General features: G+C 43.7%; 1 protein-coding gene and 2 long non-coding RNA genes across 3 annotated transcripts in view; 1 reads left to right on the forward strand and 2 right to left on the reverse strand.

Annotated features, from left to right (window-relative positions):
• The window catches only part of LOC119124049, a 793622-nt gene that overhangs the window by 357800 nt on the left and 413894 nt on the right, over positions 1 to 21928 (forward strand). The window lies entirely within an intron of this gene.
• The window catches only part of LOC119124129, a 288366-nt gene that overhangs the window by 97588 nt on the left and 168850 nt on the right, over positions 1 to 21928 (reverse strand). The window lies entirely within an intron of this gene.
• Positions 4284 to 4747, reverse strand: LOC119124126. The gene is made up of 3 exons (XR_005098191.1): positions 4594 to 4747; positions 4399 to 4476; positions 4284 to 4325 (listed from the first exon to the last, which is right to left on the reverse strand). It is a non-coding gene; the product is annotated as an uncharacterized LOC119124126 (long non-coding RNA).

The following is a 21928-nucleotide window of genomic DNA, read 5'->3' on the forward strand; positions in this document are numbered from 1 at the left end:
GAAACGTGCAAGTAACATCTCTACAGACCCTTCTCACCTAGGTTGCAGTCTGTTTGAACGACTACCCTCCGGACGGCGTTATAGAGCTCTGTATGCCAAAACCAGCAGACACAGAGTCAGCTTCTTCTCCCAGGCTGTCGCTCTCATGAACTCACACCACTCTTAGAGTCTCAGAGTCATTGTTTTGCAATAACATCCTGCTCTCGACGCCTTTTTTTGAATTGTCTGTATTATGTGTCCACTCTGCATCCATTGCAGCCTGGTCATCCTGGAAGAGGGATCCTCCCATCAGTGGTCTCTTCTCAAGCTTTCTCATTTCCCCTAGTTGGAGTTTTGAGTTTTTCCTTGCCCTCCTGGGAGTTTAAGATCAGGGGATGTTTGAGAATATTTGTCAATTTTCGCACATGTCCTGAGTGTTGTTAGTCACCTCAATGTTGAACAGAGGCTGCAATGTACCAAAGTCAAATTCCTTGTTTGGCACGCTCAAACATGGCCAATAAAAAATCTTGGATCGAATTAGTATGCAGCATCAGTTTTCAAAATCTGTCTCAACGGAACAAAACAGTGTGCCGATGGCCGGCCCATTTTGTCTGTTATCACATCCTGTACCACAAACACTCTAAAACTCTTCATCCCCTCTTTTGCCACTATGTTGTAAAATCTCCCTTTAGGAGAACAATTTTCATTACCATAATCTACGTTGCTGTGGATGGTCAGTAAAACTTCAACAAATGGCTATTTTATCTAATCTAATAGAATCTTAACCAATGGTCTGGCCCCCATTTTTTCTTTTGTCATCTTCTTTTGTCTGTCCCACACTCTTTCTTGAATCTTTCACTCAAACTCACACCTTAGCAATAAGTTTCACCTTGACCTCACATAGGGGTCACTGGACAATTAAAAATCTGCAGAAAGTGGATTGACCTCACACAGTGGTCAATTATGACCTCACACAGTGGTCACCATGACCCCCACATCCCACCCATCACTGATAGAAGTGGATTGACCTCACACAGTGGTCAATTATGACATCACACAGTGGTCAACCGTGACTCCTACTTCCCACGTCACTTCAGGCTTGGAAATTGACCTCACACATTGGTCAATCGTGACCCCACACAGTGGTCACAGTGCTTTTAAAAGAACATAAAATTCGTTCTTTCTGGCATTTACCACAACTCAGGTAGGTAGGTATTCTGCTTACCTTGTTTTTGGGCCCAGTCGAACTGTTGAAATTTCCGTGGGGATGGCGTTGAAGGATAAAAAGGAGCAGCGAGCACAAGACCACGGGTCACAGCATCATTTGTTAGATATTGTTCCAGTACTTTATTTTTAATGCTCGCTATGCTAATAGTAATTACCAGGAGGCTGCCTTCTCAGTTTAACTAATTAATGTATGCCAGATAGATCAATACACAGCTGTGGAGCCTTCTCTGCGAGATTGCGGAAGAAGCTCTAATCTTCACCTCCAAGGTTACTATTCTTATACTACTCTTGGCCACTCTCCTGCAAGGGGGCGACTCTGCCTAGCCTGTGTGATAATATGTGACCTTGTAGTTTTAACTGAGATCAACTTCTACAAAGAGTGTCATAGAGAATGGAAAACCAGTGAAAGCAAGAGAAAGGTTACAGCGATATGACGGCATAGCTCAAGCTACCTAGCTAATCACAAATGCCAAAGAGGCCTATCCTAACAATGTCAACTTACATAGTATTGTGGGGGTCCTTGGTTTACGACGTTGATCCGTTCCTACGCGTCGACGTAAACTAAATTTCGGTGTAAGTCGCAACATACTATATTACACTGTGTAAATACAGTTCAGAACAGTACCATACATAATACTCTAAGCCAGTGGTTCTTAACCTTGTTGGAGGTACCAAACCCCACCAGTTTCATATGTGCATTCCTCTTTAATTAAAAATAAAATATTTCTTTTCAAATTCAAGACACCATTGTTTTTTACTGGTGCACAAAATGAGCTGTGCATGAACGTCACCTTGTTCAAAGTACAAATCCAACACAATGCATGAACTCAAAACAAATTACATACCTGCAAATAAGTGTGACTTCTGCTGTTGCCTTTGCGAGACCAGTTTAGATATGCATCACCGCAAATTTACACGATAAATCAGGTGTGTTTGGACCTGTGGAGCCTCTGCCGAACCCCTGAGACGGACTCACCAAACCCCTAGGGTTCAATCGAACCGAGGTTAAGAACCACTGCTCTAAGCACTTATCCTATCATAACACCTATCCTAACAGTACAGTGCAGTGCAGTACCCCACATAATACTGTACTCTAAGCACTTATCCTATCATTACACAGCATAGTATGGAATGAAATAGTAATGAAATGAAACAGTTATGAAAATTAAACAGTACTGTACATTAATAAAATGAAATACAATACAGTAATCCGCCGTTTATCGCGGATAATTGGTTCCGATAAGTGAAATCCGCGAAGCACGGTCACCAACAAGAAGTACTGGGCAGGCTAACGAGTTAGCGGAAAGATGCTAGATCGCGATCGTGCTAACACGCGAAAACGGACTTCTTAAGGAATGTAAACGAACATTTGGAGCAATACTACATTATTCTAAAGGTTAGACACGTTTCCTCAATTTAGAAGTTTTATTTTGACTTTTAAATGTTTTTTTAATTTGGAAAAAAAAATCCACGATGTAGTGAAGCTGCGATAAACGAAACGCGAAGTAGCGAGGGATCACTGTAGTAATGAAATGAAACAGTAATAAGATCTAACAGTAATAAAATGAAACAGTACAGTAATAAAACCTAACCATTTGAAAACTCTGTCTTAACAATCTATGGGGAAAACACGCGCAGCGTGAGAACATGACAAACACAAAAATTGTGACAAAATCTGAGGAATTTTTTGAACTTCTGTTTTCAGGTCTGTACGATGTGAAATTCTTCCACTTTATCAGCGAAAAGCTTTCGATTGTACAGTATTGTTTCAACATAAACAATGAGATACCCGCCTCAAAAACATCAAACGTGGCTGCGGCGTGTTTCACAACCGCATATGCACGTCTAAAAATGTACAGCTATTTAGAAATTTTACAGAGGCGAGTTATTTACACCGATACAGACAGCCTCGTGTACACGGTGAAACCGGGCGAAAGTGTTCTCCCGCTAGGGCAGGGGTGGCCAACCCGCGGCTCGCGAGCCGCATGCGGCTCTTTGCCGGGTTTCATGCGGCTCCTTTACGTTCGGCTCGCGAGCCGCATGCGGCTCCTTGCCGGGTTTCATGCGGCTCCTTTACGTTCATATCAACATTTGTGGGTTTATTTGTTTGTTTGTTTGTTTTTGTGCGTGTTCGCTTCGCTTGAGTTCAATATGGTATTTTCGTCAAACGCTGCGTGTTCGCTTCGCTTGAGTTCAATATGGTATTTTCGTCAAACGCGCATGCGCATAAGGTGAAATCCCGCAAAGGAGGAGGGGCAAACCCATTCGGGGGGGGGGGGGGTATGTGGCTCTTTGCGGTACACAGTAAAAAAATGTGGCTCTTAGTCTCTGACTGGTTGGCCACCCCTGCGCTAGGGGATTATCTGGGTGATTTGACAGATGAGCTTTCGAATGACAGGATTTCAGAATTTGTCTCAGCAGGGCCGAAAACATACGCTTACAGGACGCGGAGACAGGTCACACAGTCATGAAGGTGAAGGAAATCACGCAGACTCACGAAAGCGGTCAGAGCATCAATCTCGATAGCATGCTCAATTTGGTTCACGGGTACATCGACACAGCAGGTGCAACCTCAGATGTGCTATACGCCCCCCAACACAGCATTGTTCGCAATAAGAGAGGGTTTCATCTCAGAAACACGTCATTTACCAAGCGGTACGATAAAAGGAGGCTGCTGCAACGAGGCACCACTGTACCGTTTGGCTATTGATATTTCTCTCTATCCATACGTACAGCTGTGTGTGTGTGTGTGTGTGTGTGTGTGTGTGTGTGTGTGTGTGTGTGTGTGTGTGTGTGTGTGTGTGTGTGTAATAATAATAATAAAAGTACATCTCCAACCAGCAACTGCGGTTGATATATTGGATAACAATATTTAGGACACACAAATTAACAATGTACAAACCCTTGATGTCTATTGTATGCAAATTTATTTGCAAATGAGCGTGTAACTTTGTTGAAAAAAGACATCTGAAGGAGAAAGACAAGGTGTTGGTACACCTGATTTAACATACAATAGTTTGAGCTGAGGTAGAGTCATTAAAGCGTCGTTACTATGCTGACGAAGTTATCTGAAAGTAGTGTCGGCGGTTCGTTTTTTCTAGTGGCCGCGGCCACGAGATCTGTTACATACATAAAATAAATCACCAACTAATAGCATTTATATTAACTAGCGTAAATGAACGGGTGACTCACCGTAGTCTGATTGTGTTAGATAAACTCCACTAAAGTCATCGTCAAAGGGTGCATGTACATCAGCAAATACGATTATATCTGCATGATATTACATAAACATTACATCATGTTTTACATGATAACCCCAGTGTATTATTATTATTATTATTATTATTATTATTATTATTATACCGATAAAATAGTAACATGACTTACCTTTAACCATCTCGAAACAACTTTTGACGCACTCCGACTCCTCTGATCAGAGCTCATGCGCTGGCTTGTCTTCTCAAAATGATCGATGGTCATCCGTCCCAAACTAACCTCAAACTCGGCGGAGAAAAGACCACGCCTATAGGGTCATGTGTCGCGAGAACACTCCAAACTATTGTATGTTAAATTAGGTGTACCAACACCTTGTCTTTCTCCTTCAGATGTCTTCTTTCAACAAAGTTACACGCAGACAACTCGGACCCAATAATTGTTGACTCAACTAGCAGAGGCTCCACAAGCTATTGTATGTCAAATTAGGTGCATCAACACCTTGACTAGCTCCTTCAGATGCCAAAATGGCGACAGCACCCCCCTCTTGACTGGCGCTATCTTGGCGCCCGCCAGACTGGCGCCTAGCTCATTTGCATATACATTTGCATACAATAGACATCAAGGGTTTATACATTGTCTATTTAGACATCAAGGGTTTCACATTTGCATACAATAGACATCAAGGGTTTATACATTGTCTATTTAGACATCAAGGGTTTGTGTGCCCGGTTCTCGAACAAATCGGTATTCGAACAACAAATTCGAGATTTTTTTGCTTCGGATGTCGGACGCAATTTGGTTGTCGAACCTCGCGGGATGAGCCGAGAGGACCCGCATGCCAACTGACTCCGTTCGTTATTACGTTCTCGTTACTCTGAGGATTGCATCAACTCTAATCATGCCTCCAAAGGAAGCAAGTGGGAGCAGTAAAGCCATCCTAAAACACAAAGACGCTCCTAAAGCAATGCGACACTGAGCGCCCGGTGGTGCGGTTGCGCGATCGGCCCGAATTAAGCTCCCTGCGCACTGAGGCCCTTTTAAATTTTAGAGAGTACATAAGGACTTTAAAAATATTTTCTTAATTTTAGCGACCGCTCTGTCACAATAATGCGACCAGCGCGGTGCCGTTGCGCGGTCGGCGGCGCGCTACGGTTGCGCCTTCGGCGGTGCACTGCAGTTGCGCGATCGGACAAAATTAAGCTCCCTGCGCACTGATGTCCACTTAAAGTTTGGAAAGCAGGACTTTAAAAATATTTTCTAAATTTCAGCGACGGCTCTGTCACAATAATGCGACCAGCGCGGTGCAGTTGCGCGGTCGGTGACTTGCTACGGCTGCGCGTTCGGCGGTGCGCTGCAGTTGCGCGATTGGACAAAAATGCACAAATGAAAAAATGCTTAAAAAGCCGTTTTTTGTTGGTTTGGAACGGATTAATTTTTTTCTCCATTATTTGTAATGGGAAAATATGATGCGCAATTCGAACGATTCACTTCTCGAACAGCCTTCTGGAACGGATTGTACTCGAAAACCGAGGCTCCACTGTATATATATATATATATTAAAGTTAAAGTCCCAATGATCGTCACACACACAACTGGGTGTGGTGAAATTTGTCCACATGCTTTGCAGTCACGTGATTTTATCACGTGATTTTGTGTTATGCCGCCATCTTGCCGGTCAACCGGTCAGCTCGTTCCTACGTGTTCGTACAGATTCAGTTTGATTTCTGCGCTACATTTTCACCGATTTCATCCGAATTATTGCTGATTTGCTATCCAATGAAGTTGGGCATTTGGATGAAGAATCCAAGAAACGTTACCGAGAGAAGTTGAACCTTGTTGGCACAACGGATCCGTACCTTTTACCGAGAAGCATGCTAAAATCACCTGAGCATTTTGCAACAGCCGACCTGCCTGATCTCTCATATCCAGATATTTATAATTACCTCGTCGATTCACCATCTCCGTACACTGGAAAGGACCTTAAGGCATACAAGAGTCTGGATGCCTACAAGTATTTTACAGCAGGTTTTGTGCATGATGGGCTGATATGGCAGATTCCAAACAAGAATCGATTTCTTCTCATGACCAAGGTAAGGAAAAAGCACACACAGAAGAGCCAGGAGAGGAGGGCACACGCCTACTGTCTGTTTACAAATCCGCGTGGCAGTAACAGTGTGATTGTGAAAAAACTACTGAAGTGATTCTAATGAAAACTCACATTGTTAAGCTTTTTTTTATTACAAAAGGCCTCTTGTTCAAAAATGCTTTTAATTAAAAAAACTGTTTTACAAACTTCATATTGAAATTTTCCAATTTTTCTTTGCATTACATAATTTCAAAAAACTACAATAGACTTAGTGAAACAGTTTTTTAATTAAGCATTTTTGAACAGGAGGCTTTTTGTAATAAAAGATTAGCCTGAAAATTTATTGTGTTCAGTTTAAGGATGTGACCAAACAATATCAAAAATTGCTTTGTAAAAAACTGTTTCCAGGAGCTTCATATTGAAATCTGAGAAATTAATTCCTACAATAAAACATTACATAATTTCCAACTATTCAGTATAGAGCTTATGCAACAATTTCTACAAAAATACTTTTTAGAATTCATGCTTGATAATTCCTTTTGGTCTCTTGCTCAAAATGAACCAGGTTTAAATTTTCAAGCTAATTTAATGAGAACATTTACCAAATGCCAGGTAAAATATGCATAAATGGACAGTAAGAGGTCTAGCCTTGTATATTATATCCAAATTAGGGACTGATAATAATATAAGGTATGTCATATTATCTGTTTCAGGTAAAACACTCTCAACGGATGAATGATCCTCCCCTCAGACCTTGGGTAGCAATAGCGAAAGATGGTCAGATCCTGTGCTGCCACTGTACCTGCATGGCTGGATTGGGTGAAACATGTTCACATTCAGCAGCATCCCTGTTCGCCCTGGAGACATTAATACGTATGAAGACGGCCACTTCATGCACATCACTACCTTGTCAGTGGCTGAAACCATCAGCATCGCACATAGAATATGCTGAAGGATGCAATATCGATTTTGCTCGTCCAGCCCAGAAACGAAAGTCAGAAGTTTCAACTCCTGAGGAAAGTGCTGCGAGAAAACTGCTGAATGTTCCTCCACCAACTGAAGAGCAGAAAGCTGCCTTTTACAAGGCTTTGTCTGAATGCGGTGGAAGACCAGCAATTTTGAGCATTGTCCTTGACTATGCTGACAACTTTGTGCCAAGGGCAGTGAAGCGAAAGCTTCCTGTACCTCTCTCACAGCTGTACATGTACAGCGTTTCAAACTGTCCTTCAGTTCATCAAGTTCTGCACGCAGATTTTTACACTCTGCAGTGAGGGAATCCATTGCTTCCCCAGTGATATCCGTCTGTGTGGCAGTAGTCACCATGCCTTCTTTTCGAATCTCAGCGTGCACCACATCTTCACCAGCGGGTAGTTGATCATTTTCACAAGGGACAGACTGGGAAATATTGACAAGTGCTGCTGCTGCTGCCAATGCCCTCTCGCGGTCTCTCTTGCGCTGCTTGAGATTTTGTCTTCTCTCAAAGATCTTCATTGAACATTTGAGTTTTCGTTTGTGAGGTGACTGGGTATGCTCAAATATACTTGGCACATAGTCTGGGGATAGTGGATCTTCGCTTTTTGCACCTGAAACAATTAAACAATCACATTATTCATAATGACTACCATAAATAATTAAGCACGTTGTTGAAGGGGATATACCCAGTTCAATTTGTTTCGTAATGGCATTTCATAACTTGACATATTAAAAAACTGAATAGAGTGAAATCATTCAGATACTGTACCTGTCTGTTCAAGTTGCTACCATTTTTATTTTTTGTTTATTTTTGCATGATGCCTCATCTGATTGGCTTGAAAACTTAACCAATAAAAATTTTAACCTTGTGCCAATGGCTTGAAAACTTTACCAATGTAGATTTTACCTTGTGCCAAATGAAGTAACAAAAAGCCTCTTGTTCAAAAATGCTTCATTAAAAAAAAATTGTTTCACAAGGTTCATAATAATTTTTTTTGAAATTTCCTAATGCATTCACTCATGAGAATTAATTGTTCAATTCCAATATGAAGTTCAATATTTACATTGATAAAGTTTTCAAGCCAATCAGATGAAGCATCATGAAAAAATAAACAAAAAATAAAAACGGGGTGGGGGGTGAACTGAAGAAATCATCCCATTCCCTGCCTTGCTGCTCTTGCTGCCTTTCTAAAAATGCACCCAGCATTTTCAACAATCATATTTGTATCATCCCATATTGTATTATTTCACATTTTGTGAAACAAATCAGGGGTGAATAGTTTGTTTACATACCTGATATGAAGTGCTCATTGCATATCCTTGTGTAAATCGTAGGTTTCCATCGTTCACGACGAATCGCCGCGATCCATTTATCGCGTTTTTTGATGTTTGCCGGAAATCTATAGAAGCTAAGATTTGGTTTATCGCCTCGTCTATTGCTACATCCAACAGCACAGCAGGTTTCCGGCATTTTCAAGCTCAAATAGCAGCAGATGTAACAAGAAAGCGTGTGTGTCGTTGACCGGCACTGAACTGGTGACCGGCAAGATGGCCGCCAAGCTAATGGGCGTGGCTGATGACGTCAGCTGCAAAGCCTCTATACAGTGCCTTGCGAAAGTATCCGGCCCCCTTGAACCTTTCAACATTTCGCGACATTTCAGGCTTCAAACATAAAGATATAAAAGTTTAATTTTTTGTCAAGAATCAACAACAAGTGGGACACAATCGTGAAGTGGAACGAAATTTATTGGATAATTTAAACTTTTTTAACAAATAAAAAACTGAAAAGTGGGGCGTGCAATATTATTCGGCCCCCTTGCGCTAATACTTTGTAGCGCCACCTTTTGCTGCAATTACAGCTGCAAGTCGCTTGGGGTATGTCTCTATCAGTTTTGCACATCGAGAGACTGGAATTCTTGCCCATTCTTCCTTGCAAAACAGCTCGAGCTCAGTGAGGTTGGATGGAGAGCGTTTGTGAACAGCAGCCTGAAATGTCGCGAAATGTTGAAAGGTTCAAGGGGGCCGGATACTTTCGCAAGGCACTGTATATATACAGTCAAACCTCGGTTTTCGACCACAAACTGTTCCAGAAGGCGGTTCGAGAAGTGAATCGGTCGAATTCCGAATCTTGTCACATTCTCATCTCTTCACCATGATGATGGGCTTTCCTAATTAGCAGTTTAAAATATTCAAGCAGTTTCAAAATATTATGTCAAAGCAAAGTAATGTAAAATAATCCAAAATTATGTGTCTCTATGACTAATTCAGAATACGTCTTTCTAGTTACTTAACAATTTTGACTACTGATCCTCTGTCAGGTCAATTTAACTTTGGCACCATCTTATGGTAAAATCTGAAACGGCATTGGAGGTTGACTGGTTCAACCAACAAACCCCTCTTTACCAGTTTAACAATAGTTCATTTTGAAGAACTAACTTTTACGCAACCCTTACTGAGGCCCCCTCCTTCAGGTCTCTTACATCAAGCTTTGGCACCATCTTCTGGTGAAATTTGGAATTTCATCTGAGCCAATTTGTCTGGGCTAAATCCAACACTTATTCACGCACCATCTTAACCTCTATGTCACTTGTCACCTGTATGCTATTCTCCAAGCACAGCTCGCTGCAGAACATCGAGGGTAGAGCCGCCCCAGAAACAGTCAAACCCACCTAAGTCAGTCCCTCCCTCGCAGTACTTGGGCCTGCCTGCCGATAGATTTTCACAGCCAACCTGCTCCCAAGTGGAGGCAAGTGAAGAGGCTGCTGGCTAACTTCAACTTTCAGATTTTATTGATTGTTTTGACGCGGCCGTCAACTCAAAATCCACATTTTCAAAACAGTTAACGCAGAGGCCTTAACAGTGCCACAATAGTCAAAATGACACATTTTGTTTGCAAAAGGCTCTAACCGTGCCAAAAAACTTAAAACTGTTTTTATTGATTGTTTTGACGCAGCTGTCAACTCAAAATCCACATTTTCAAAACAGTTAATACAGGGGGCTAAACAAATGCGACAGTGGTCAAAATGAGGTCCTGGAGCCTATCCCAGCAGTCATCGGGCAGTAGGCGGGGGACACCCTGAATTGGTTGCCAGCCAATCGCAGGGCCCACAGAGACGAACAACCATTTGCACTCGCACTCAAACCTGGGGCAATTTGGAGTGACCAATAGGCCTACCAAGCATGTTTTGGGGATGTGGGAGTAAACCGGAGTGCCCGGAGAAAACCCACGCGGGCACGGGGAGAACATGCAAACTCTACACAGGGAGGTGGAATCGAACCCGCACCCTCCTAATTGTGAGGCGGACGTGCTGACCAGTGCGCCACCCAAAACATTTAGAGTTCTAATTGTTTTGACACAGCTGTACACTCAAAATCGACTTTCAAAACATCGCAGAGGGCTAAACACATGCCACAGTGGTCAAAATGCACAGTGTTTGCAAAAGGCAATACCTGTGCCAAAACATTTAAAATATGTAACAAAAGCAAATTTTGCCTTTGAACAACTCAACTTTGACACAAGTGTATGAGCACCTCCACTCAATCATTACACAATGGGCAACAAAATACAAAATACAGCACTTGTGTGAATCAGTGCACCATTGCTTGTCATTGCAGCCTACATGCACCCTACATGCCAGTGCCGTTTGTAGTCGAATTTGCCCTCTTGCAGAAAATGCATCCAGAATCAGATATGCTTTGATGCAAATTTTATTGATTACAGTCTTTTTTTCAGACTATGGCTGACAAATGAAATATTCACACAGAGAATACATGGAAATAAAAGTAAAAAATTGTGTAAGAAATTAGGAAAATAAAAAAACAGTAAAGAACAAACATCTATAGTAGGCGCCGTTGTGTGGCAGCCTTGTAGGAGCCTATTGAGTTGCGCTCATGTCATCTGTGTGTCTTTTGTGTACCCGCTCTGTGGTATGAATACTGCTGGGGCCTGAATTTCCCCACCCCCGGGGATCAATAACGTTTCTATCTATCTATCTATCTATCTATCTATCTATCTATCTATCTATCTATCTATCTATCTATCTATCTATCTATCTATCTATCTATCTATCTAGCTATCTAGCTATCTATCTATCTATTATAAGAGAAGAAGAGATACTCTTCTGTCTCTTCTTCTGAGCCCTTCTAGCTATACCTGCACCTTGCACACGAACTCCGCTTCCTCTGACGCCTCTCACTCTCACTCTACCCCTCATCTGCCTTAGACCTCCTCGATCCATGCTTGCAGAAAACAACACAGGTCTGAAGACTGATTGCAAATTGAAAAATTTTGTGAAGAAGTGTCAGACAGGTGATTTTAGTGATTGCATACTGATCAGGGAGTTTCTAAGAGCTCGGAGCATATGGATTATGTCTGTAACCACAGCTAAAACAAAGTTTGGACTTCTTGAATGACATCTGTGTTAACTGTTTTGCAAAAGGGTGGAAAAACTGTCAATCTTATGAGAATGTGTTAGCGCATTTGCATGAAGTGTGTGGCATCACAAGAGGGCAGGTGGGAGAGGGCTGCTACATCCTTGACAAGATCAAATCAAATAAATTTTTATTTGCCAAGTTTGAAAATGCCAAACAAGGAATTTGACTCCGGTGCATCTCGTTCTCTGTACAACATTTAGGTAGTAAAGGGAAATGTACTTTCGGCAGTTTGCAAACATATTTGATTGAGGCTGCGTTAGACTTATATATAATCACATCGACATAATTTTCAGTAGTAGTGTACTCGTGTGGTCGCATAATAAGTGGAAAGGAATGTGCAGGCAACTGCATGAACTTATTTTCTACAAAGTATTGTGGAACAGGATGTCCAGACAGGGAGGACATCTCAAGGCCGGTGAGGAACGCGAATACCAACTCGTATTGGTGGTCCAGACACCTGCGCTGAGCAGCGGAAAAACACCCAAACGAGGAGGAGATGACCATCGACCAATCACCACACAATATTTTGCATGCTTGAATATTCATATTGTGTTTCCTTAAAACTGGGCAACCCGGAAGAATGTGTTGTCTTTGATGGTCACGAAGGCGCACGAGTTTTTGATGTTAAGGACCCGAGACCCAGGCGCCTGTATTAGCTTGCTTTGTCAGGATTAAACAATTGGTAAATTCGGCCTAATTGATCTACTGGTCTTCTCTTTGACAGAACGAACTCGCAAAATTGTTAGGTGTACCAGTGTGTGGATTAGGACATAACGACTCATGTGTTAAGTGTTGATCGCAATTTGGAGTCAGATCAATAACTAAAATCCGTAGCCTAACAGTAGCTAACAACATTCAGGACAACATGTGCAAAAATTGACAATTATTCTCAAACATCCCCTGATCTTAAACTCCCAGGAGGGCAAGGAAAAACTCTTTACTCCTACTAGGGTAAATGAGAAACCTTGAGAAGAGACCAAAGATGGGAGGATCCCTCTTCCAGGATGACCAGCCTTCAATGGATGCAGAGGACACATAGTACAAATAATATAGACAATTCAAAGATGAAGCGTCGAGAGCAGGATGTTATTGCACAGCAATGTCTCTGAGACTCTAAGAGTGGTGTGAGTTCATCAAAGTGACAGCCTGGGGGAAGAAGCTGTCTCTATGTTAAAGTTAAAGTTAAGTTAAAGTCCCAATGATCGTCACACACACACCTGGGTGTGGTGAAATTTGTCCTCTGCATTTAACCCATCCCCGTGTGATTTTAATCCATCCCCTGGGGGAGAGGGGAGCAGTGAGCAGCAGCGGTGCCGCGCTCGGGAATCAGTTGGTGATCTAACCCCCCAATTCCAACCCTTAATGCTGAGTGCCAAGCAGGGAGGCAATGGGTCCCATTTTTATAGTCTTTGGTATGACCCGGCCGGGGTTTGAACCCCCAACCTTCCAGTCTCAGGGCGGACACTCTACCACTAGGCCACTGAGCTGGTTGTTGGCTGGTGTTGACGTACAGCGCTCTGTAACCCCGTTCGGAGGGGAGTAGTTCAAACAGACTGTAACCTGGGTGAGAAGGGTCTGTAGAGATGTTACTTGCACGTTTCCTGGTACAAGTCCCGGATAGATGGGAGGTTGGTCCCGATTATCTTTTGTGCAGTCCTGATTGTCGGTTGCAGTCTGTGCTTGTCTTGTTTGGTGGCCGATTGTTGGAATAATTTAGGTTAAGCCTTTGCCTGCCAGACCTGGGGGCCTCATCTTTTACGAGTTGAACTCCTTTTCGTTTAGCTAAGTTCTTCTTATCTAGTTCCAGGGATGTCCTTTGAACCCCTATCAGTTTTATGTATCCTTCCTGTCCTTTTCTTATCTTTCTCTTTGTTACTGTAAGAGGTCTTCACTAGCAATGAGCAGAGCTCCTTTGCACAGGCAACATGTTCTTTGTTTAGATCAGGGGTGGCCAACCAGTCAGAGACTAAGAGCCACATTTTTTACTGTGTCATCGCAAAGAGCCACATCATACACATGAGCACACATGAACACCCCCCCACACACACACACACGCACACAAACACGCACGCGCACGCACACGCACACGCACGCACACACACACACACACGCACACACACCCCTCTGCTCAGCCAAATTTATTGTGTGACATTATTATGTCACGCACCAACATGATAATGACAAATTGACTCCTACAGTACTAAAACCACAGACCAAAGACCACATTTTCAACAATGAGCATTGTGTGCATTGTCTCACACAGACAAACTCTCAGTTCAACAAATTCCACAAACAAAAACATAATAAGTTTTTTCACGTACTGTGTGGCGGGACAGACCATTCGTTTGAGTTCGTCGTTTTCAGGAGACAAGATTTCAATAACGTCACTGAGGCATATTTTAACGAACTCCACTTCATTGTATGGCTTTTTAGCCCGTGCAATGTTCCAAGCCAGTTGAAACAATGCAAGTGTGACAGTCTCTGAGTGCTTCGTAATTGTTTTGAAAAACTGTACCTATTTTTCTGCCTGACTTTTCAAAGTCTCCAAACTTGTGCTTGCGAAATTCAGTCCCTTTTGCAAAGTCCTTATCGATATTAGCATGAAGTGAGCTGAAGTGGCGCTGACCATTTGAAGCTTTTAAATGCGCCAATGACGTCCGACATATCAGGCAGAATGGCTTGCCATAGCGTTCAACAAAAAACAACTTTAACTCTGTTAAAAACGTCCTGTGTTCATCGTCATATATTCGTTTAGCTGTGCATTTTTTCCTTGCCATTTTGGCAAGCGTCTTGTCGGCCTTTCTGGACCTAATGGGCCCCCGTAGTCACAGTCGCCATTCATAAAAAAAGCGGGCAAAACCAATTCACCTCACGCGCATGCGCGTTTGACCAAAATACCATATTGAACTCAAGCGAAGCAAATACGCACGAAAAATAAACACAAATGTTGATATGAACGTAAAAGAGCCGCATGAAACTAGCCAAAGAGCCGCATGCGGCTCGCGAGCCGCGGGTTGGCCACCGCTGGTTTAGATCAAAGGAACTTCTTTCCTTTTAGTTAATTGTAGCTTTGATTCATAGATTGTTGTTGATCGGAACTGGTTTTCTTTAAGTGTTATATACAGTTTAAAGGAGTTGCATACAAGTTATCCCATATTTACTGCATACCAGTTACCTTGTATTTACTTAATGTGTGTTGAAGTGTTTAGGACTAGTTACTCATTATTATTGTGTGTTGTGTTAGTTTACCAAGAAGATAAACTTAGCAAAGGTTTAGTTGCATTGTTCCACAGGAAAGCGGCATTCAACGTGCTTCAAGTTATCTGATCACAGTCCAGGATGAGTCAGCCAACCATGGAGAAGTCAGTCGGTTGAGGAAAGAGGACAGACTCTGCAAATCCAGTGCTGGGGTCACGGGCCGACAATTAAAGGCTGAATCACACCACACTACATTCCTTAGCTAATCAGCGTTGCTACAGCCACAATCTCCCCTCCCTTTAGTGTAGCAACGCCTCTGGAACCAGGGCAACCAAAACATTAAACCAACTCAGGACTCAGAATTGATGGAGATTGTAACTGAGTTTCCTTTCTCTATCGTTCTCCTCGCGAGTAAACCTATCCTGGTTATCTTCTCCTCTTCCTTCCAGCGTGTGGTTTAATGTCTGATGGTACTTAGACCTGACACCGATCCAAACCAGACAGTGATGGAGGTGCAGAGGATGGACTGGATGATGGCAATATAGAAGGTCTTCAGCAGCTCCTGTTGGTTTGCTGCATACACTACACTTCCCAGATGACCTCACTGCTCTGACAAGTGTAGGTGGTCAGGTCGCTTGATAAAGGCAGCGGATAGGAGATCAGAGAGAGACGGAGGAAAGAGAGCAGGAGGTGCTGGAGGTGGAAGGAGCTAAAAGCCACAGACAGAACGAAGCCATCCAAAAGGAAAATTACTTACGAAAAAAGGAAGATGGACATGTTTTGTTGTTTTGTTGTTTTGTTTGCATCCTAGAGGTGTCACAGGACCCTCCCCCTCCTATGGGAGTGTTGTCAGTTGGACTGAAATGGGGCTTCTGCGTGGAAGAATAAACTGTCTGCATTTAATTCGCGTGATTCGCTTGTTTTTCATTTTTTTACACTCCTCCAGCCTTACCTGCCTGGGTTACCAATATGAATATTTAGTCATTTATTCAGTCTTTCTTTCTTATTACAATAAAAAAAAGAAATATTCAAGGCAAGTTCTTTCCACAAAGGAGTTGAAATTCACCCAGTTAGGGGTGCAGTCTGTTGTGCTACTTTGCATGAAGCATCACTGTACACAAGACCATTTATAAAGATCAGATTTTTTTCATTTCAGGTTTTGTCATCGTGAAGTGCAACCTGGGCTGCGGAGAAACAGTGCATTTTCACTGCTGTTATTGTGTGTCAACTATAACAACATAGACTATAATGATAATGAACATAGACTAATAGACTATCATGAATAAACTATACATTCAAAATAGCAATATGAAATGTAATATGTGATGGCATGGGGCAGGAAAGATCATAAACTGCGAGGACATCGTTGTTATCTAGATAGATATCCGTAGATATCTGTCAGGGAGGGGACAGGGGCATTAATAATTTTGCTGTTGATGTTGATGTAAAACACAGTCTGTTCGAACTACTCCCCTCCGGACGGCGTTACAGAGCGCTGTACGCCAAAACCAGCAGACACAGCTTCTTTCCCCAGGCTGCTGCGCTGATGAACTCACACCACTCAGAGTCTCTGAGACATCACTGGGCAATAATATCCTGTTCTTGCCACTTAAATGTTGTTAGTCATGTTGTTTGTCACTTAAATGTTGAACAGAGGCTGAGATCAACCGGAGTCAAATTCCTTGTTTGGCCTGCACAAACTTGGCCAATAAAGCTGATTCTGAAATATTCATTTTTGATAAAGGCTTATTTATCTATGAAATCTCTTCATCCATCTGCCCTAGTGTGGTTGTAGAAATTAAATAGAAAATGCAAAAGGAAAACTCAATCCCTGGCCGCCCGCTCCCCTCCCCAGGTAATGTGTCTACTAAGCTACCACATTGATTGGGTAATGTGCAATGAAATGTACTGAACTTGACAACTACCGTTTTTTTCCGTGTATAATGCGCAAAATTTAACTAATTTATTGTCCTAAAATCTGGGGTGCGCATTATACATGGGTACAAAATTTTTTAAATTTTTTTTTTTAAATTTTTTTTTTTTTTTTTTTTTTTTTTTTTTTTTTTTAAGAAAATCATGGTACAACAAAACCAACAACAGGACTGACCGACAATAGTGTGTTTGTACTGTGCTCTGGTCATTTCGTCAAAGAAGGGATAATAGTCCTCTTCTCTTCTTGACTGACAATGAATGTGATAGTTTAATACAATCAGCAAATAACAAAATGCGTATTACAGGTAATATTTTATTTCACAACACTTTGCCATGTTCCTTTCGTCTCTGCTGTTCACTTCAAACACGCTCCATACGAACGCAATGCTCTCGTATCAGACGCTTGCTCGATCACCTGCTCGTTTGCTGTCACAATGTACCCTACACAAATCCGAAACATTTGTTGCGGCTCCGAGTCACGACGAGGGGCAAGTTTTGGTTTCCAAGGGTGTTTTTATTCCTCTTCAACGTCTCTCCCATACAGAGCCGCCTTTTTCACATGTCCGCACGTCACTTTCCTCTCTTTTCATCTGATCGCGGTGGTGCCTTTACGGGCAGTCGGAGAAATCAACGCCAACAAAAAAAAAATACATCCAGCCTAGTTAAGACCATACCAAAGACTATAAAAATGGGACCCATTGCCTCCCTGCGTGTGTGACGATCATTGGGACTTAAAAAAAAAAAAAAAAAAAAAAAAAAAAAAAAAAAAAATTGGGTGCGTATTATACATGGGTACAGGCTTTTTTCCAGCATCAACATGCCATTTTTAGGGTGCGTATTATACATGGGGGCGCATTATACACGGAAAAAAACGGTACTTGTCTGCTTCATATTGTCATCGTTTTAGCGATTGATTTGACCCACATGCAGAAAAACCAACTCAGACATCCAGAATGAGTGAGGAGTGTTTATTGGAGGAGCTGCGGTGGAGGTAGAGTGGGATGATCGGAGCCAGGAGCACGGAGCGGGGCAGCAGTGGCGGAACGTGAGGAGTTCAGCCAGAACGGGGGGGGATCTTGGCGGTGATCGGTGGAGGGAACCGGAGGAACTGAAGAACGTGGCGTTGATGAGCAGGGAGAGAGCTATGAGCGAGATCAATGAGCTAAAGCAGCGGTGGCCAACCCGCGGCTCGCGAGCCGCATGCGGCTCTTTGGCTAGTTTCATGCGGCTCTTTTACGTTCATATCAACATTTGTGTTTATTTTTCGTGCGTATTTGCTTCGCTTGAGTTCAATATGGTATTTTGGTCAAACGCGCATGCGCGTGAGGTGAATTGGTTTTGCCCGCTTTTTTTATGAATGGCGACTGTGACTACGGGGGCCCATTAGGTCCAGAAAGGCTGACAAGACGCTTGCCAAAATGGCAAGGAAAAAATGCACAGCTAAACGAATATATGACGATGAACACAGGACGTTTTTAACAGAGTTAAAGTTGTTTTTTGTTGAACGCTATGGCAAGCCATTCTGCCTGATATGTCGGACGTCATTGGCGCATTTAAAAGCTTCAAATGGTCAGCGCCACTTCAGCTCACTTCATGCCAATATCGATAAGGACTTTGCAAAAGTCTTGTTTTTGTTTTGTGTCGCCTACTTGTATGTCTCGTCACCGTGGGATGGAGGAAACGGAATTTCGGTTTCTTTGTGTGTCTTGACATATGAAGGGATTGACAATAAAGCTGACTTTGACTTTGACTTTGACTTTGACTTTGAAAAGGGACTGAATTTCGCAAGCACAAGTTTGGAGACTTTGAAAAGTCAGGCAGAAAAATAGGTACAGTTTTTCAAAAAAATTACGAAGCACTCAGAGACTGTCACACTTGCATTGTTTCAACTGGCTTGGAACATTGCACGGGCTAAAAAGCCATACAATGAAGTGGCGTTCGTTAAAATATGCCTCAGTGACGTTATTGAAATCTTGTCTCCTGAAAACGACGAACTCAAACGAATGGTCTGTCCCGCCACACATAGTAAGTGAAAAAACGTATTATGTTTTTGTTTGTGGAATTTGTTGAACTGAGAGTTTGTCTGTGTGAGACAATGCACACAATGCTCATTGTTGAAAATGTGGTCTTTGGTCTGTGGTTTTAGTACTGTAGGAGTCAATTTGTCATTATCATGTTGGTGCGTGACATAATAATGTCACACAATAAATTTGGCTGAGCAGAGGGGTGTGTGTGCGCGTGTGTGTGTGTCAAGTCAAGTCAAAGTCAGCTTTATTGTCAATCCCTTCATATGTCAAGACACACAAAGAAACCGAAATTCCGTTTCCTCCATCCCACGGTGACGAGACATACAAGTAGGCGACACAAAACAAAAACAAGAAGGCACAAACCATAAACAATAAATAATAAATAAAATAAAATGAGCGATGAATAAATAATAGACCAATAAATAAGAGGGGCAAAACCGAGCCAGTGTGCATACAGCAGACAGCAAGAACAGGACGCTACGCCGAAAGGGGGAGCGAGTTCAGGATCCTAACAGCCTGGAGTACGAAGCTGTTGGAGAGTCTGGTGGTGCGGGAGCGCAGGCTCCTGTACCGCCTCCCAGAGGGCAGAAGTTCAAACAAAGAGTGAGCGGGGTGACTCACATCACCCACAATCTTGGTCGCCTTGCGGGTGAGATGGGAGGTGTAAATGTCCTTCAAGGAGGGGAGAGAAGCACCAATAGTCTTACTAGCCGTTTTCACTATGCGCTGCAGGGCCTTCAAGTCGTAGTCAGTGCAGCTGCCACCCCAGACAGCAATACAGCTGGAGAGGACGCTCTCAATGGTGCCGCGGTAAAAAGTAGTCATGACGGCCGGAGGAGCCCCCGCGCGCCTGAGTTTCCGAAGGAAGTACAGGCGGCGCTGGGCCTTCTTCGCCAGCGATGCGGTGTTGGTGGACCAGGAGAGATCCTCACTGATGTGCACCCCCAGGAACCTGGCGCTGCTCACTCTCTCCACCACAGCACCGTCGATGGTCAGCGGCAGGTGTTGGGCGTGACCCTTCCGGAAGTCAACAACAATCTCCTTGGTCTTGTCGACGTTCAGCAGGAGGTTGTTGTCCCTGCACCACGCGGTCAGTAGGTCAACCTCCAGCCTGTATTGAGTCTCGTCTCCCTTGGTGATGAGACCCACCAGAGTCGTGTCGTCAGCAAACTTCACTATGCGGTTGCCGCTGCAGGTGGCAGCGCAGTCATGCGTCAGGAGGGTGAAGAGCAGCGGACTGAGCACGCAGCCTTGGGGGGCCCCTGTGCTCAGCGTGATGCTGGCGGAGATCTTGTCGCCAACACGTACCACCTGCGGCCTCTGACAGAGGAAGTCCAGTAGCCAGTTGCAGAGGCAGGTACTGAGGCCCAGCTTGTCCAGTTTGCTGATGAGACGCTGCGGCACAATGGTGTTGAAGGCAGAACTGAAGTCCACAAACAGCAACCTCACATACGAGTCCCTCCCCTCCAGGTGTGTGTGTGTGTGTGTGTGCGTGCGTGTGCGTGCGCGTGCGTGTTTGTGTGCGTGTGTGTGTGTGTGTGGGGGGGGGGTGTTCATGTGTGCTCATGTGTATGATGTGGCTCTTTGCGATGACACAGTAAAAAATGTGGCTCTTAGTCTCTGACTGGTTGGCCACCCCTGGTGTACACGAACACCAAGCAAAGTACAATTTAAAATGACACTTTCGAAGTACCGTAATTTTCGGACTATAAGTCGCGGTTTTTTTCATAGTTTGGGTCTCTTCCGTAACTTATACTCAGGAGCGACTTATATGTGTTTTTCTTTTCAAAAAATTTCCCCAAAAAAAAAAAAAGAAAAAAAAAATGAAACCGCGATAAACGAACCGCAATGTAGCAAGGGATTACTGTAATTTGAATTTCAAGTGATGACAGCAGCGCGACGTCGCGTCAGCAGCAGCTCGTCGAGTCAATCTTTGTCCTTTATGTAAACAACCGCCGCGCTGCTGACGCAGCGTCGCGCTGCCTCGTCGTTATTCCACAGATCTACTATATAACTATATTGTAGCGTTAACAAAGTTCAAGGAAAGACGTGGGTTTGGTAAACGGCTCTTTATTTAAGAAAACAAACTTACAGGCGTGTGGCGGCGTGGACTTCCAGCCACGGAAGTGGAAGAGAGCTCCATACATAGGACCGGGCGTGCGTAAAAGCCATGACCGAGCCCCATCCACCGTCCTCGGACAGCCACCCGGCTGAGCGCCGGCCCTCGACTTCCATCCACGGAGGTGAAAGACAGCTCAGTAGAGTCGGACCGGGCGTGCGTAAAAGCATTGTCCGAGCCCCATCCACCGTACCTGGACAGCCACCCGGCCGAGCGCCGGCGCCCGACTTCAATCCACGAAAGTGAAAGAGAGCTCCGTCGAGTGACGCGTGACGTCGCGGTCGCGCGTCAGCAGCGCGACGTCGCGTCAGCAGCGCGGCGGTTGTTTACATAAAGGACAAAGATTGACTCGTCCAGGGACGGTGGATGGGGCTCGGACAATGCTTTTACGCACGCCCGGTCCTCCTCTACCGAGCTGTCTTTCACCTCCGTGGATGGAAGTCGAGGGCCGGCGCTCAGCCGGATGGCTGTCCGAGGACGGTGGATGGGGCTCAGTCATGGCTTTTACGCACGCCCGGTCCTATTGTATTGAGCTCTCTTCCTCTTCCGTGGCTGGAAGTCCACGCCGCCACACGCCTGTAAGTTTGTTTTGTTAAATAAAGAGCCGTTTACCAAACCCACGTCTTTCCTTGAACTTTGTTAACGCTACAATATAGTTATATAGTAGATCTGTGGAATAACGACGAGGCTGACGTCAGGGCGCACGCGCGGCGATGTTGACAAAGGACGAGGAATTTG

This window comes from Syngnathus acus, chromosome 6 (assembly GCF_901709675.1).
Source record: "Syngnathus acus chromosome 6, fSynAcu1.2, whole genome shotgun sequence".
Taxonomy (NCBI): domain Eukaryota; kingdom Metazoa; phylum Chordata; class Actinopteri; order Syngnathiformes; family Syngnathidae; genus Syngnathus; species Syngnathus acus.